At 41.1% G+C, this 13,293-nt stretch overlaps 1 long non-coding RNA gene across 1 annotated transcript; it reads right to left on the minus strand.

The window, feature by feature from the left end:
- Positions 1–5,695: 5,695 nt before the first annotated feature.
- Positions 5,696–11,848, minus strand: LOC107835008 (uncharacterized). Its single transcript, XR_001660836.1, has 2 exons — positions 10,329–11,848; positions 5,696–6,268 (listed from the first exon to the last, which is right to left on the minus strand). It is a non-coding gene; the product is annotated as an uncharacterized LOC107835008 (long non-coding RNA).
- Between the last annotated feature and the right edge of the window lie 1,445 nt (positions 11,849–13,293).

A 13,293-nucleotide genomic window follows, 5' to 3' on the forward strand; every position in this document is an offset into this window, starting at 1 on the left:
AGACAGAGCAGATACACACACTTTTTAATGAAAAGTAACAAATTAATAACAGGAGAGGGAAAACATTCAGTTGGTGTTGTTATCATAGCCGATACCAAAATCCAGGAAGTTTATCATAGACAAGCAGGACAGCAGACCACATGTAGCTTCTCTGGGAAAAAAAACAAACAAAACACAAAAAAATAAAAATAAACTAAGAGAAAACAAAAAGTCAGTAGTTGAAATAAAATAATAAAAAAAAAGCAAATTGAAGAACAGTAGGAGAAGAAAGTATCATAGTGAGGATAAGTGGCCATCTTGTTCCCTAGTAGCCTGAGCCTATAGCAGCTTAAAGATACCTCAGAATAACCTAAGCTCTTAGAATAAGGCAGGAGGGAGGCAGAGCCAGGAAGAACCGTCTAACCAGATTGAAATCATTTCCCCTTAATAAAATACACACACACACACACAAACTAGCAAACAAAATAACAACTTAGTGCTCATTTTTTCCCTCTTATTTGGATGTTTTTTGGCTTCCACAAACCCTGGGCTATCCAGCTGAATACATATTCGCTGGAACTGGAGTGGAGTGAGTCTTTGAGCTCGAGTGTGAAGTCAAATCTTGCAATCTTTGTCTGAAATTGCAAAGAAAAAGAAATAGAAAAAGGGCTCTTGCCCTTGAAGACACTTTTGACGCACTTCTCGTTTCTCCTGTGCGGTCGTTTCAGTGGGCAAAGAAAAGCTACTGGCACTCTTCAGAGACAGAGGAGGTGTGTCACCGTCTGAGCAGATGGGAAGTGATGCTAAGTGTTCAAAACAGAGTGGGCAATTTTCTGCCATTTTTACCCGCTAATGGAAAAAGCTGGCATGGTTGTTAATGAGAAGCCTGAATGGAGTGTAATTACCAACTACGTGCGCATAAATAAGGCCTTAAAAATGTGCTTTTTTTCTTTTGTAACTCCATCAGCCCGTAGGAGCGCTGAGCTGCTTTACGCTCGATTAATCCAAGTGAAGATGGTACGTTTGGAGCAGAAAATCCAGCGCTCCGAGGTTTTCCAAGGGAATTTGATGCATGAGCACGATGCAGGCTCAGTAAAACCAGAGAAGCAGCCTCTACTCTGGCCCACGATCTTCACAACTGATGATGCAGAGTCTGATTGGAGAACTCTGTTCCATCACCCAGCCAATGAGCTACGAGCGTCTCCGTGTGGAGGAGTTATCTCACCTAGCCAGCTTGAGGACAGTGACAGAGATGGGGGAGAAAAAAAAAAAAAGAAAAGAAAAGTGAGGACAGAAGATAAAGAGATGAGGGAGGAGGAGAAGAGAAGTAGAGATTGGATCTTCTGCATGTTAGGGCATTGATAGAGACAACATGTTTTGGATACATCCTGTCAGGTAATGGTGGGGTGAGAAGTGTCAATTTGCTGATTTTTTATTTTATTTTTTTTAAAGGCCATATTTGTTTTCCCTGTTGTATTTGAGCTTGTATTACATTAATACTCCTGAAAAATTAAGTGATAGCAGTTTAGGGTTTGCTTGCAAATGCAACAAAGAAAACATAATCTCTGTCATACTCCACATGTTTCTGAAAATGAATGCTTCAATTTGGATCACGTGCACTTTTATATTTACATTTTCCCAGATGCCATCTCAGAGCCATATCGCTTATTGACTGTGCATTTAGTTTACATTTAATATACTTTTCCACCATTTTTGTCATATATCCAACACAGAACACAAATCCAAGGAAGTACTTCTGGCATTTACTGCATTCACGAATAACGAACCATGTAGAGCGTTAGCATGCAAATGAACAGAAGAGGGAGCTAAAATGACGTCGTATGCACCGCCACCTTGAAGCTCGTTGCATATTATTTATGTACACATTAGTGGAAATGATCAGAATTCATGCCAATCTTTAAAGAGAAAAAATAAAAGTGGAGGATGTGAGTCAAATGGGAGAACAATGATAGACAGTGAATCATGCACTCTGTGTGCCAGCATCCATGGTTGTTCAGTCATGTATATTTAGAATCAGAGGTGTAAATAAACCCATGATAAAAGAGAGGAATACATATTAAAATATGTATATTTAGTTGTCTTTTCTTTTTTTGGATGAGTTTAATGGACATCAACATTTGTTGCTTTCCATAATTTATTTTAAATTCATGTTAAGAGCTATAAACAAAGCTTTTTGTTGTTTATAGCAACAAAACGCTATAGTATAGTATATATTAATTGTCATCACATCAATACTTTTAATGTCACATTACTTTAATATGGATTTTGTTTTTATGTAAACTGTTAAACATAGTACTTACCTCGTTGTGGAGAAAGGTAGCTCAGAGTTTTATTTCATGGTATCAGAGCAAAGGGGGCCAAACACAGATGCTCACAACAAATTTCAGACTTTTATTTGTAAAGCAAATTGACGAAAGTTGTTTTTATAAGGCACTGTATTACACATCAAAACCTGAAGACGGGAAATGTGAAAACCGCCTCTGCTGGCTGTCAGCATTGATGCGAGTAAACTCGCGGTTCTCGCGTATCGAATCTTTGCATTATTCAGCTCGGATTGTGCCACACTCTTTGAAGCAGAACATTAGACGGTGTCTCTGAGGGTCAAGTTTCTGACAACAAAACTAATTCTGGGCTTGAGAAGGAATTCTCCAAAACACACGATGCGTGCAAACAGCATCGATCGCTTTTCCCTGTTCGGTCAGATTCCTTCTGAGATCTGTGGCTGACTTACAAAGTAATTTACTGCTTGGTCAAGAGTTTGAAATTTTGTGCCGGAGGCTTAGAAAAGTCAGGTCCAATAGAAACAACTCGAAAAAGGCTAATGTTTTATAGAAATGAGTTGTCAAATTCTGTTCGTTAAGTCCCACTTCTATTACAACCGTGAAAGTGTGAAAAGTATTCGGCGTACCGTTTTTGTTTTTTAGTAAATCTAACAGGAGTGGTTATGTGTGCACCGTTGCCATGTCAGAGAGCCGTCTTCTCCCAGGAGCCAGATGATGATGATGATGTCCTTTGTGACCCTTTACAGTAAGAGAGCTTTTAGCACTCACTGTATTGTTCAGATGGCTGCTGTGTGGGATGAGTGAGTCAGAGTGGCTTTCAGGGAAGTATTTGTTAAACACCGTCCAGGTTATTTATAGGTTGTTGTGGTGTAAATATATGTTGATAATCAAGAATCTGAAACGGCGTCTTGTTTCGTTCACAGCTCACCGCTTGAAGTTCAGTTTATAGGTGATCTACAGAAAACTTAAGGTCATTTTAACTGATATATATATTTTCCTAATTGAATCTTAGTTTAATTAGGTTTAGACAACAAATAAATGAATCCTTCTTTCTGAGCTCATGGCATCCAGTTTTTTTTGTAACCATCTAAAATCTTGTCTGCTTGTCTTTGAATTTCTGAAACATGTCAAAAAAGCTATTCCTTTTGCTTCACATCAATTATCATAAACCGAGCCGTGTCAGTCACATCACATAATGCCACAGCAGAAACCATTTATTACCAGTGTCGATTGTAGCTCAGGTAAGGACCGTAATCCCACACTGCACAGACAAACATGCTGCAAGCATATTGCAGGTGCAGAGAATCAATTTGTTTGCCTAAAAACAAATGGATTAGCAGCTAGAGAAGAATGAACATTTTCACCCAAAAGACACAAAGTAGTTGTTGGCACTAAGCTACACCTGGCAAACAACTCTGCTATCAAGTACATGTGTTTAAAATCCCTTCATTCGCTCCTAAAATTTGACAAATAAACTTGCAAGGATAAGAATCCTCTCTCTCTAGCACTATAGATAGAATATGTCTATATAAAATATATTCTGACAGTCACTCCATTATATTTGATCCTTTAAGTGTACCAACATGTTTATGTAAGCAGACAGGATTATAATCTGGTCCATCAAAACATCAAGTCACCACAGAAAATGCAAGTATCTGTGTAAAATTTCACAAAGCTCTGAGGCCAGTTGTTGCTAAATTGGTGTATTTTATACACGTATGGCTGCAAATCTCTGCCTGAGAACTGGACACGTCACCACAGTGTCGACATTCTCATCATTTCAACTTGTCAAAACTCCTCAACAATCTTCATTTAATTAAAAATTACTTCTGTAACACTTCTTTATATCTTCCAGTTATGCTGCCCTGTGTGCAATTGGGAGTTCAGTTCTGATCACTGTGCTGCCCCCTAGTGACCACCTTAGAGAAGTGCTTGCCAGATAAGTGGGACAAAATGTCAAAATGAAGCCCTTATGAAATAAATACACCAGTGGTTTCATTGCACCTTTGTTTTCCCTTAAGTTTTATGTAAAATTATCTTCTTGTCTATGCTTAAACATTTGTTTTATTGCCGTGCCAAACAAACTATTTTATCAGTAGTTTGGAATAAATATAGATTTAACTTTTTTTTAAATTATTTTTAATCTTTGTTTTAACAGACTTATAAAGAGATTAGAGTCTGCACTTTGTAGAAGTGATTTGTGCAGTGGCATCTTTACTAACAGCTTTAAACCTCACACTTCTTCAAATCTCTTTAGATTTAATTTCCCTGTGTTTGTCTTTTCTTTGTTTAGTTATTCTCCATTTTTATTATTTTTCCAATTACTTTATCTTAAACATTGTGTGGCTCTTGCTTTATATGAAATGTGCCTCATCAATAAAGACTGATTGATTGATTGTGTAATTACAATTACATAATAATTCCATATTCGACAATTTAGGTGTACAGGAAATTAAGAGATAGGGTTTTTAAAAAAAAAAAAAATTTTTTTACAAATAGTCGTAATTGTTTACAGATGGGGTTTGTTTTTTCCTTCCTAGTGTTGTTATGCCATGTGCACAACGTCTCACAACGAACAAACTTGGCTCTTTTCATTTTCAGCAAACAATAATTTGTTACACCAGGCAGGGGCGAGTGGGGAGGGATTGTGCTGAATGTAAACAGTCACAGTGAGACGTCTGTAATTTTAATAAAAGAAGCAGAATAACTGCAAACCCGAACCTAGAAGAGATTCAAGCAGTACTTACTCGGACGCTAAAAAAAGAAGTTTAAAATGGGCAAATTGCATTTACTGAATTTAAATGGGCAAAAAGAACAAGCATTCCCAGAGGAGCATTAAAACTGACGTGACTTATTTCTGATCAATCTACAAGGGCTTTTGAAAGACATGATAAAAAAAAATGCTTGTTTTTTTACTACGTATATTTTTTGTGTTGTCTAACTATATACCATGACTCTATGGGATGTATATCCTGCAAAGTGAAGATCCTGTAAGACCGACATACATTCATTGAGCAATCCGAGTACATTTACAGATTAGACAAACAAGCAAAGAAATGAGATATAAACGATCTACAGCAATCAGCCCAAGCATGTCGCTGCAGACCGAGCTCTGTTGGATGCCCTCTTAATGAATCTCCTCGCCTCCTTCGGCCGTGTCAGCTTGTGTTTCAGGGCCTTTGAAACAAGAGATCAAACAAAGAGGTTGGCCTGCCAACATGCTGAAGTGACAAGGTCGGCATTTAGAGATGCTGGTTTAGTAAAGCCAGCCAAGACATCGGCGGAGGAGAGAATAAATCTTTCATTAGGATCAAAGTCAGAAAACGCTCTCAACGCGCGCGCACTTTTAACCAAGTGGCAAACACACAAACACACACACACACATACACACCGGGTGCTTCAGTTTTTTTATTTTTTATTTTGATAGCTTATGAAGAAAAGAACTACGGACCAGTGAGGCGGTGGGTCACCATCTTGTTATGCTGAACACAGTAAAGGACATTTGGGTGGATGATGGCATGCGCCTCAAAAATGACTAACATAGCTTCTCACATGCCGTCTGTAGGCAAAACCGACACCTGATAACAAGCTGAAAAGCAATATGGAAGCAGAAGAGGTCGGGAGTGAGGGATGGGAAACAGGGCCTCGTCTTTGTGCAACCTTCTGCAGCGTTGGCAACAAAACCGCGAGCTTTGCTGCCTTGTCTCGGCTAATCGTCGAGCGGGTGTGTGGAGATACCCTCGGAGGAATCCCTCGCTTATTCACCTGAAAGGCTTTGTCGCTCTCCTTTTGAAACAGAGAGATTAATAAATGTCCCTCTGAAAGCATTAGGATTAAAGAGAAGAAAAAAAACAAACACCCAAAACTCCTGACACAACGTTGGATGACTGCGTACGTCTGGGCGGGCGGGCGGGCGGGCGGCCGCGCTCCGCAGCATCATCGTCGTCGTCGGCACAAAATGCGGAACGTTATCTCCACACAGCCACCTGTTTATGTGAAGGGAGTCAACAAACATCATATGAATTCGAGGAAGGCTCACCCTCAGAGTACACACACTCCATCATCGTGGGACTGTAGCAGTGTTCCCTGTAATCTAAATCCCTTATTTGAAAGCTTTGCGTGTGTATGCGTGTGTGTGTGTGTGTGTGTGTGTGTGTGCGCGCGTGTGTGTGTGTGAGCCGAGAGGACAGTGCTTAGGAGAGAGATTAAAACTGACAGTGTTCAGTCGTCTCTCGGGGAAAGGAGCAGAGGGAGGTTAAGACAGTAGGTGTCAGCGAAGGATTTATGGCATTAATTAACGAAAATAAAGCCCGACCAACCTGTGATGGATAAACACTCATTTTTAAAAAAGTGCATCTTACAAAGAACATTTTAGCCTTGGATTTGCGGTAAAATGTTCAATTTCGATAGGTAACCTTTGTTACCTTCAACCTTTCATTGACCCTTTTCCTACACTGTGTGTCATTCGGTGCTTTACAAAAGCATTTGATATGTTATAACCACAAATTTCAGTATATTTTAATGAAAGTTTATGTGATAAAACAAAAGAAATACGTTTTTTTTTTAATTGAAAAACTTTAGTGTGCATTTGTGATCAACCAGCTTTAATCTGACAATCCAGTGTAACAAACTTCAGACGTCACCTACTGAGTACATAGAGTGAATCTCATCATTATCCAGCTGTTCTTTATGGAAGAGTGGCAAACAGAAAGCCACCGATGAAATATAAAACTTGTTAGTTTGTTGGGGACACAACAAGAAGGTTCACTGGCTAGTTGTGCCTAAACGTAGTTGTCGTGACCTGCAGGTATTATGTGTGAAAGAAAACCAACATTTCGCGTCATCCAGAGCTTATCGTCTCCGTCATGCCATGATTCTCCTAAGTACGGATATGGAAGACGTTCCAAGTGGATGTGAGCCACGCAGCCAGAGCGAAACGGTTTAATTAATGTCACCTAGATCCAAATCTAATCGAGAATCTGTGGCGATGCTTGAAAACGGCTGAGATAAACACACCCTGACTATCTTGAAGCTGACATTGCGATGAAAAGTGGTTCTGCAATTCAGTACAGAAATTTCTCTCAGAGGGAGCCGACTAAATATGCGCACCAGGGGTTTCAGGTTTTCTTTTCTTTTCTTTTTGTTAAATACGACTTGAAACTGTTTGCCCTTTTCATTTCGACAACTTTGTCTTGCTCCGCCGCATCAAATCCCAACAAAATACAGAATTTCGTGGCGAAATTACAAAACGTGCAAAATGTTTTACGGTGGGAACGCTTCTGCAGAATCGCCAGGAGTATGTGTGATGTTCGCCTCACGTCCCACTCTCATTTTAGGTGAGGAAATGAGACTTTTCACGCAGGAAACATGTTCAGAATTAAAGCTGTTAATCTTAAGGATTAATACAATTGAGTTCGCTGGATTTTGGTAATGCCTCGTTTCCTAAGCCTTGCCCATTAGGCACCTACAGCTGTCACACTTGGACGGCTTCACAGGAAATTGCCTGGTTTTACAAAGTTGACGGTGTGCCAGGGCATTCAAACTGAAACACAAAAAAGCACTTACACACACACACACACATATGCACGGGCATGCACACATGCACATACACACAACACACAACACAAAAAGTGCTTTCTTCCTCCCTCTTCTTCCTTTCCTTTCCTTTGGCTTTAGGAGCCCAATTACGAGCTTCGGCATGTGTTTGTCCGTGTGCATGAATGCGTCGGTGCGTGTCTGCAGGCAGGTGCTTCAGCAGACCCTGGCTGTCAGATTTCATGCACCGCAGGCAGTGCCATAAACACACACATGCTCCGTCTTGGGGATGATTGGGCCCCCGGTTTCTTCAGGAGGCTTTTGTCAGACGCAGCAATCTTTACGAGCCAATTGTGTGGTGAGCCGCTGGCCAACAGTTACCTTCCCTCCTCACCTGATCACCTTGAACCAGGTGGTAACAAAGGATGGAGCAGCAACGTGAACCAGAACCGGATATTCTCGCTATAGCCTCGGCAAGCTTGTCGGTTTGACAGTTACTGTTTTTTTTTTTTTCATGTTACAGAATAGGAAGCAACAAATTATTATTTTTTTTCTAAACTTTGCTGTAGATCAGTTGTTTGAGCTCGTTTAGCTTCTTTATTTTAAACCGAGTTTGCTGGTTGGAAACGGACTGGTCAACAGTTAACCCGTTCATCTAGGGCACGGCGTCGACAGAATCTGCATTAATTCAATGGATCATATAAAATATAGCTGTACAAAAGACAGTGATTTGCGATATTCATGCCACTTTTTGCATTTTGTCACAGTGCAACCTCAAACTTAAGTGTAATAAAATGGGATTAAGTGTTATGACAGACAGAAATCAAATTGTTTAATTTAAATCAGCAAACATAGTCCGATAAATACCAAACATTTTTTTCTGCTTTAATTTAAGGCATTTGATGGGGATTGGATGAGAAATAAAGTTGCTGTGAACATCTTTGTGACTGATTCCTGCTCATCCCGCATCAGAACAATATGGTTTTGTGGACATGAATCGAGGGACAGTAATGGCGCCAGAAGGTGCGATACATTAGCTGTAGCGAATAATAGGCGCTTGTCCTGTCTGGACCTGTAAAATATATCCATGGTGCTCACCACGCTTGCAGGGATTCTCCTTTAGGCGTTCCAACCCTGAAGCACCAATGGAATCGGCTCCTGCGCTCCACAACAAGGCTAAACCGTAAAAGGTCATCCATATTGGCTGAAAAACCCAAAGTGCTATCAATGTAGGTTCCAAAATATCTAACATTGCTAAATATTGTGACAGGCTGCAACAAGCTGTTATTAAATGTACGATGTCACACATAATGTTTTTTTTTTTCTTTTCTTTTCTGTCACTTCAAGGCAAGTAGATACGTCTTCCTTGTTTCATTGCTCTGGCTTGTTTTTTTTTTGTTTTTTTTTGCTGCCACAATATTTATTTTTCCTTGCTCTGCAGAAAAAAAAAAGGATGTTAAAAAAGAGGCTTTGCTGGTGCACAGCTTTTGCAGTGATTTATCTCCACAGGTTGTAGAAATCTTTATGCTTTGCTGTCCAAACACTTTTTTTTTTATCCTCACATTTCATAGTTCCGTCAGCTGAAACTATGCACAGGTATTCATTTTTGAACTTTTTCTTTTTCTTCTCCTTTTCCTTTCCTCAAACTTCAACATTTTTTGTGGAGATTTTATGCAACAGATCACCAAAGACTAGAGCATAATTGTTCATTGGAAGAAGAATGATTCATAGATTCAAAGACCGGGGAGGAAATCTCTGGCCTCGGAGCCTCAGGTGAGCCCAGGGCTGCTGGAGGGGCTGACAGAAGCAAACTTTAGGATGCAGCAGGATGAAGGAAGCTTGCATTATTCAGAATATAAAAGAATAGAAATATCCTTTATTGTCCCACAGCTGGGAAATTCCAGTGCAACAGCATGTAGATTCACAAAAAGATATAAAACAATACAAAGATACATTCAAACTGAATTAAGAATAGTGGCCCACAAAGGCCAAAATTACAACATAAACTACTGCGCAGTTTATGTCACGTTTAAATCACACATGTCTTTGACCAGTTTTGATTATTTGCAGCTTCTCTAGAGTTATAACTATCTAGACCAGGGGTGGCCAAGTCCAGTCCTCGAGAGCCACCATCCTGCAACTTTCAGATGCATCCCTGCTTCAACACACCTGAATCAAATGAATGGCTCGTTATCAGGCCTTTGTAGAGCTGATCCCGGTCTGTTGGAGTAAGGATACTTCTAAAACTTGCAGGATGGTGGCTCTCGAGGACTGGACTTGGCCACCCCTGATCTAGACTCTTCTCGGATTAACGCCCCTCTTGGTGTTGTAAAAGGTTTGATGTTTTTTTTTTTTCCTTTTAAGAAACATAACATGACCTGTGCCTCAGCTGGGAAGGAAAGTAAGAAAAAGTAAAATGACAAAGAGACTTTGTTCAGTCCTGCACCAATGAAGGCGTCTGTTGGAGTTCAGCTCACACAGATGGAATATGTTACCCATCCATGCGCTTACCAAGATAAATAGCAGAGTAGGTATGACATGACATCCTGAAATGCTCCTTCTCCTCCTGAATGGCATATGCTTTCACACTTGCCCTTTGCTCATTCCACCACACTCCAATCAATACACCGCGACGGAAAGGGAAAAAAAAAAAAAGAAGAAAAGGCCAGCGCAAGGCGTTATCTCTCCCTTCTGTTTCCGACACAATTTTCTGCCACCATGAACGAATTACAGCTCCTTTCATAACATCCGTAGTGATACGCCTGCTGACCCCGCTCTCATTTGTCCAGCGCCCCGACTCCCCTCTCACCTAAAAGCCACAGGCGCCCTCACGGAGGCAACAAAGTAATTAGTATGCTGATGCCTCAGTGGTGTTGCCGTAACTAGACGAACAGCTATATTCCCCACATCTTCCTTCACGCTGAAGATGCCTCTGATGTGCGTGTGTGTGTGTGTGTGTATTTGTGTGTGTGTGTTAGCTAGAATGTGGGTTATAATGAGCCTGAAGTAACACAGCGGTACGTACTGTTCTTGTCATAGTGAAAGGTAACGTTGATGGCAGATGCTCTCAATATGTGCTGTAGCACTGACTCATTCCCGTCTGTCTATCTGCCTCTCTCCGTCTTTCTGTGTGTCTCTCTTATTTGTGCGTGGGGTTGTGTAGTTACATAAGAATCCTCACAGATTCCTGGGATGTGTGCGCCGTTCGTTTGTGCAAACAAAGAAGCGAGGGAGTGTTACCATGACGATGGCATTAGAATCCAACCTTGCATCAAGCCATGTGTGCATGCATTACTGCGTCTTCTTGAAGTGTCTGCATGTGTGTACGGCTATGTGTGTGTGTGTGTGTTTTGCATTTGCTTCCATTAAACACAAACTGGGGGAGTGGGAGTTGGGGGGAGACGTGTCTCTTCCTGCCGTGCGTAAAAAGAAGAGGATTCTGTGAGGAAACGGTGCGCAGAAAGAGGGGAATCTACTGGAAAGAAAGGCACAAGATGGAAAAGGACAGGATGCAGGGTGCAAATGAGGATGCAGGGAAGTTAATTAGAAGGGAGGGGGATGCTGATTGTGGGCCCAGATGTTGCAAAAATGATCCTTTGATAAATTCTCCTCCTCCTCTCTGCAACTCTTCCCCCTCCCTCCATCTTTTCATGCCTGTGCATATCATTTTGCCAAAGCTTGAGAAGCCTGTGCACCTTTGCCAAAGCTATGAGTAAGCTGTGTGTGGGCTTGTGTAGTGTAGAACCCGTGTGTGTGCGTTTGCGTGCGCTGGTGTGTGTGTGTGTGTGTGTGTGTAGGTCCTTGTGGCCTGCCTGAATGTGAGCGCATATACTTGACATGACCTACTCTGGTTGGATTAGTGGTGTTTTCTCAAGAAAATGCTAGAGGGTGCGAATCTGAGCCTCACGATAACACGGGTCACCACTCCCTCCTCATAGGTTTCCCATCTGCTCTCGTCTCAAAGACCTCACTGGCTCTCTCCCAAGAACTCAAATCTCAGCCCCACGATATGATATGATGTTTATTTATTAAGCTCTCTTTCATGTCATCATAATTACGCTGGTCTTTGTACACATAAGGCAAATGCTAAATATACATTGCCATGAAAAACTGCTTGCCCTCTTCTTGGATTTGTTCACCTGGCTCTAGTTTTTTGTTATTTTTTTTGCCAGACAAAATTCTATAACCAGGTATAACCAGAAAGTATAAAACTCAGTCTCTAAATGTGGTTTGAGTTATTAATGACAAAGTTATTCAAATCACACTGGCTCTATGTGAAAACCAATTTCCCCCAAAATGGCCGTTTGCTCGAAAAAAAAAAAAACAACAAAAAACATCAAGCATTTCCAGATACGTTTTAACTCAGCCGCTCTGGACAGTTTTCACACATAAATGGCGATTATACTGATGTTCCAACAACAATTTGATTTTTACGATGTTCTGCTGCATAAGTAGTTTGCTGCCCAGTATGTTATCAACTTTACTGAACACCATGGGAAATGTTGCATCATAGTCATCAGATTCTTGTTGATGCCAGAGGGAAAGTGTGGGGCGTCTTAAAATCACCGGGGTGAATATGTCAGAGGTGCAGCTTCGTAGCATCATATCGCGCCGATGGTCCTGATCTTTTGATGCGCCCCATCATTTAAACGTCCAGTCAATTACACCCAGTTACTGATTAACCAGCGACCTAAGTAGATCAAGTGGAGTCATGACTTGAAGAGTTTTGCCACACTCTTGCAAGCAAAACGTTTCCCTTTGGAGTTCGGAGTGACTCCTATGGAGTTTTGTTTCGATCTCATCAACCCACCGCTGTTTGCTTCGGCTGTCTATGAGTGTGTGTTTATTTTCTGCCTCAGTTCCTGTTGGATCAGGCGTGCTGTTGCTATAGTGAAACATGGGGGCCATTTCGGAAAAATACACTTTTATGAGAAACATTATGGAAATGAGGCTTAATGGAGCCTTGACTACAGCCCCTATAAAGGGTCACTGATCACTCCTCTTCGTCCACTTTGTATTACGATCAACTCTCGTCTTTCCTCGTCCAAGTCTTTGTTCAGTTTTATGGGGTTGTCCTAATTTCACCCTCTTCCTTTTTGAATTTTCCTCCCTGGCCTCCAAACCTTCCCCTAAACACGTCATTGTTTAGGCTTTCCGGCCCACCTCATCATCCTTTCCCCCTTTTCCAACAACGATCCTATCAATCTCTACTTCAGACATGCTGGCCGATCAAAAGATGCATCGCCCCCATCATAACATAGAAATGAGATCAATTGGCCAAAGCGTATTTAAAACTATGGCATCTGTTGAGTGGGGGAATGTGAAGGAGGAAGAAACAAATAATGAAAAATGAAGTTAAAGGATTTAGAAGCACACCCTGAATGTCTGCGGAGGAATTTTCAGAGCAGGTCCTGAACGATGGCTCATCATGCTTCGTTCTGCGTGTCATGCATAATTGCTTTTAGATCCGTTCCTA

Source organism: Poecilia formosa, unplaced genomic scaffold, assembly GCF_000485575.1.
Source record: "Poecilia formosa unplaced genomic scaffold, Poecilia_formosa-5.1.2 Scaffold915, whole genome shotgun sequence".
NCBI lineage: Eukaryota > Metazoa > Chordata > Actinopteri > Cyprinodontiformes > Poeciliidae > Poecilia > Poecilia formosa.